The sequence below is a fragment of the Dipodomys merriami genome, unplaced genomic scaffold, assembly GCF_024711535.1.
Source record: "Dipodomys merriami isolate MVZ:Mamm:240054 unplaced genomic scaffold, mDipMer1.0.p SCAF_669, whole genome shotgun sequence".
Taxonomy (NCBI): Eukaryota; Metazoa; Chordata; class Mammalia; order Rodentia; family Heteromyidae; genus Dipodomys; species Dipodomys merriami.
In genome coordinates this window covers 511345-516173 of record NW_027206256.1, presented here as the reverse complement: position 1 = coordinate 516173, position 4829 = coordinate 511345, and the positions used below count along the sequence as shown (strand labels likewise).

The 4829-nt window shown below is 41.4% G+C and overlaps 1 pseudogene; it reads left to right on the top strand.

Annotated features, from left to right (window-relative positions):
- The first annotated feature begins 1767 nt into the window (after positions 1-1767).
- On the top strand, positions 1768-4612 carry LOC138815774 (Golgi to ER traffic protein 4 homolog pseudogene; annotated as a pseudogene).
- Positions 4613-4829: the final 217 nt, after the last annotated feature.

The following is a 4829-nucleotide window of genomic DNA, read 5'->3' as shown; positions in this document are numbered from 1 at the left end:
ATGTGGGTAAAAATAGGAATAGAGGGATGTGGGAATGCACAGGGAGAGTTAATGTAACTAAGTCTTAATCTCAAAGCGGGAAATAGGTTGGATAGGATGATAGTAGAGAGAGAGAGAGAAAAGAAGAACGAGAAAGAGAAGAAAGAAAGAAAAAAATAGAAAAGCAAAAATTAAAAAATAAAAAGTGCAATGCTTAAAAATTATGCAAAATGAAAACAAAATATTCAGAGAAGAACGTAGATATAATGAAAGAAAGGCCTATAAAGCAGACATCAAAAACTTAAAAATACTTAAAATATTGTATAGGTATAAAGAGGTAGTACTGCTATTAAAGAAATTAAGTTAAAGAGGTTTTGAATTGAGTAATAAATTTCTGGATTAAGTGTGTACACAACGGGGGATAAGGACTAATAATCGACTAGGAGTACAATTGAGGGTGTGCAGAACAGCAATTATGTCACACAAAGAAGAACCAAAGAGAAGAAAATGTGCAAAGAATGAGAAAGGAAGAAAAAAATCAAAAGTTCAGTAGAGCTAAAAAAAAAAAATATATTTTTTTTGGGGGGTCCGGTCGTGGGGCCTGAATACTGTCCCTCAGCTCTTCAGCTCAAGGCTAATGGTCTACCACTTTAGCCACAGCGCCACTTCTGGCTCTTTCCTTTTTGTTTATCTGGTGCTGAGGAATTGAACCCAGGGCCTCGGGCATGAAAGGTAAGCGCTCTACCACTGAGCCACCTTCCTAGTCCCCCAAAATAAAAATTTTTAAAAAAGAAAAAAAAAAGAAAGAAAAATGCACACACACACACATATACCCTAAAATAAAAATTATAAGAGGAAGAAAAAAAGTTACTAGGAGACATTGTCCAAAAGGTAAAAATTTTTAAAAATGTTTTAGAAAAAATTTTTTTATAAAAGGTACAAAAAAAATGTTCTTTGATTTTTTTGGGAGGGGTGGGAAGATCATGTATGTCCCTTGTGTCTGTAACCAGCCTCTTGTTGGAATCTCTGGTCTGCTTGTGGTTGATTTTCCTGTGGGTTGGTTGGTTTCTTAAGTCAGTTTCTTTGAGCAAGCAGAAAAAATTTCTGCTTTACCCAAGATTTTGTGATCCTCTTCCCAGGTTAGTTCAATGGGAGGGAGATCTGCTTTGAGTAACAAAAGAGGGAGATGGCTGTTTCCTCAAGTTTGGAGATGCTCTGATGAGGCTAGATTCTGGGTAGAATTTAGGCCTTTCAGCAAAGAGTAGCTTTTCCCTGGTGGGCTAGCTTGTGAGAAACTCACAGAGCCTAGCCTGGAGCCATTCTCAGAGTTTATGTTTACTGAATTTCAATTGATTGTCAAGGCTATTAAAGGGAGGGGCAGCCTCTGGCTCTGTTTACACAGTGAGGAAAGCCACTCCTGGGGCTGAAGGTCCTGAGCTGGGTGACTTTTCCCTGGGTGGAGCTGAGTCTGGCTGGTCAGGTTAGTTTCTGTGACCTGCTAAATGACTCTGGTTTTCTCCCAAGGCCTGAGTTAGAGCTAGCAGCTCAGCCGGGTGTTTGTCAGCATCAAAGATGGAGATCTCTGGTAGTGGGGGGGAAGAGGTGGCCTTCCCTCCTCTGCTCCCTGAGAAGGAGTGAGGATGTCAGGCTTCTACTCACGCCAAGTCTTGGTTCCTGGGTCGTCTCTGGTCTGCGACCTGCAGGATGAAGATGTCTGCTTCTTGTTGAGTAGAATCCGCCCGCATGCAATGTCTGGCTCCTTCGTCCTGAACTCTCTGTGTTGCAGGAATGGCGGCTACAGCTGTTGCTGCTGCAGCCGCAGCAGCGGCTGCTGGCAAGTGCTCAGATCTTTCTGCTTGCCTGGATTTTCCCTCTCTGGCCTAACTCTCTGTATGTGATGGCACACTTGGAGTGATTCTCTGGCTTAAGACTGTTCACTGGAACACTAAATCTGCTTTCTATGTGAGAGCTTGTTTTGCCTCCAGCTTCTCCTCCACCATCTTCCCGGAACTCCTTGGCTATAAATTCTTTTTAAAAGTGAAGGACATTCTGCCAAGATGATAGTCCCTTTTAAGAGAATGTGAAATTCAGTGGAAGTTAATATTTGTGAGGATTAAATGTTGATATATGACTGTTTTCTAATATATAATTAGCTCTCTCTCTGTGTGTGTGTGTGTGTGTGTGTGTGTGTGTGTGTTTTCTGAACCTGAGGGTGAATTCAGAGCCTGAGTGCTGTCCTGGAGCCTTTGTACTTGAAGCACAGCTCCATTTCCTATTTGTGGTGTTTAACTTGAGATTAGTGTCTCAGGGATTTTCCTGCTTGTCCTGACTTGGATCTTCACATCTCAGTCTCCTGAGTAATTAGGATCACAAGCTTGAGCCACAGATGGCTGGCCAATATAATCCTCTGGTTCTCAGAATGGCACTTCTTTTTCTGCTGTAAAAAATGGCAGTGGCCACTTCATTGGCCTGCCTAGGCTAGGAGCATCTTCAGGGATTGTGGATGGGGCCTTAGAATACTATGTAAGTAATACCTTCCCCAGCAACCTAATCTCCATCCTCATCACTATCTAAATAAACCTTATATTTGCTTTCAAACTTAAATTTCTATTAGACATATTATCTTATTATTTCACAAAATATTGGGCTCCATTATATTTTCATATTTTCATACTACATATTTTAATATTATTCACATTCATTACCCGCTTTTGCCTGTCTCTTCTCATTGTTTTGTTTCCCCCTGTTTTTACATTTTCCCTCTCCCTCCCTTACTCTTACCCTCCCTTTATTTTTCTCTCCCTCCCTCTCTTTCTCTCTCATTCTCTGCCTGCCTCTCTGCTAGTATTTGCTTTTCACTTTCTGCCTGCATTCCACCTTTTAAGCAAAGCTTCAAGTTCTGGATTTCTGCTGGTTAATTGAAATTAAAATTTTTAGCCAGGCATCGGTAGCCCTCCCCTGGAATACTAGATACTCAATTTGCTGAGATCTGAGGATTTGGCTTCAAAGCCAGCACAGGAAGACAAGTCCATGAGACGCTTATTTCCAATTAATCACCAGAAAACCAGAAATGGCATTGTGGCTCAAGTGGTAGAGTGCTTGCCTTGAGCTAAAGAGTTGATGGGTAGTGCCCAGGCCCAGAGTTCAAGCCCCATATCCGACCAAAAGATAAATAAATAAAACATTTCCATGGATTTTTCTGTCAAACCATGATCATAAATTAAATGTATTCATGTAGATGATATAGGAATTAACTTTTCTTGGGTTATTAAAAACTTTTTAAATTATTTTTGACAAATTATAATGAACCCTGCTTTATGAATCTCATCTTATTCTGAAATATTACAAAAAAAAAAAGTAGAGTTTTTCTACAGGGAATTCCTAATAGGAATTCCTGTTCTATATAAGAAGTATATATCAACCATTTCTTTCTCCTGTACTCACCTTATCTTACTTCTTTCCTTTATTATTCTTATTTGTCTATTATCTTCAAGTAATTGTACAAAGGAGGTGCCATGTAACAAAGCAGTTTATGAATACAGTTCATATTGATCCATCCCACCCCTACAATATTCACACCCCCCTCTGACACACAAGTTCCCTTATTTTTCTTAGTTTTGTAGTATATGCAATGAATTCCTTTTTAGAAAATTAATTTAGTTTATAGTGATTATAAAGAGGTTTTGTAGAGGGATTTCAATTGCATGAGTCAGATGAGTACATTGCCTTTCATACAGTATCTTCTGTATCCTCACTCTCTCCCAATAAGCTTGACTACATTCTGCCCATCCTCCCTTCATTTGTCTATCCTTTCCATACCCTGCTCTTTGATGTACCAATTCCTGGTATTAATATACTGAGGCTTTGAACTAGTCTTTCTAAAGGTTATAGTATTTGGGCCACATTGGCAGCAGCGATGTTGGAGCAGGCCGTCTCCTAAAATGAAGCCCACAATCACCTGCAAAGAAAGCTGCATGGAGAAATGCAGCCAGTATGGGGCACACCTGAAGTACTGGACCCTCTTCTTCAGGTACATATCCCAGAGCAAGCCCTCTGAGGCCCAAGAGCTCATGTTCTCAGTAGCATACTGCTGTTCTTCCCTCATGGCCAGCAAAACAGCACAGAAGCACTGATTATGGTGGTGTTTTAGTCCCCGAAGAAGGCATAAGTCGATGTAGTGTCTGGCTAGGATGTTAATTTAGATGGACTCCAGAGCCCTGAAGTGTTCCAGTTGGGTTTCCTGGAAACAAGGCCACCCCTGGCTCCATCCATTTTGGGCACTGACCCTGTGGAAAGAGAGAACTACTGGGAATCTTGATATTACTTCTTAAACTCCATAGACAGCGGTGGGATGTGCCAACATGCTGGTGGAGGACTCCACGGCCCACAGCTTCCAAGGCAAGTGGACATGCTCGTGGCCCAGGCAGTGCTGCAGTTTCTCTATTGGAAAAACAAAAGCAGGTTGTGGTATTCATCATGTGTGCAAAGAAGCACCATCCATCAAGCACGGCTGCCCTCTGTCCAATCCCTGCTCCACTTCATCTGGTTTTTGCTGCTGACCATGGATGACGGCAAGCTGACCACATTCATGGTGCTGTGCAAGCAGTGCCAGCCTCCCTGGGCAGGCACCTGATACATGACAAGTACCTTGACAGGACAGAACAGTATAAGACAGTTCTCCCTCAGGGTTCAACCCAAGCTTTCATCTTCCTATGGAGGCACTCACCCACCTTTTGGCCTCCCTTAGTTAGTCTATCATCTAAAATTTTCTTTCTTACTTATGCTCTATGTATTAAAACTTCTTTAAAGACATGCTAATTTGTTCATGGCTTTCATACTCACTGCTCTAT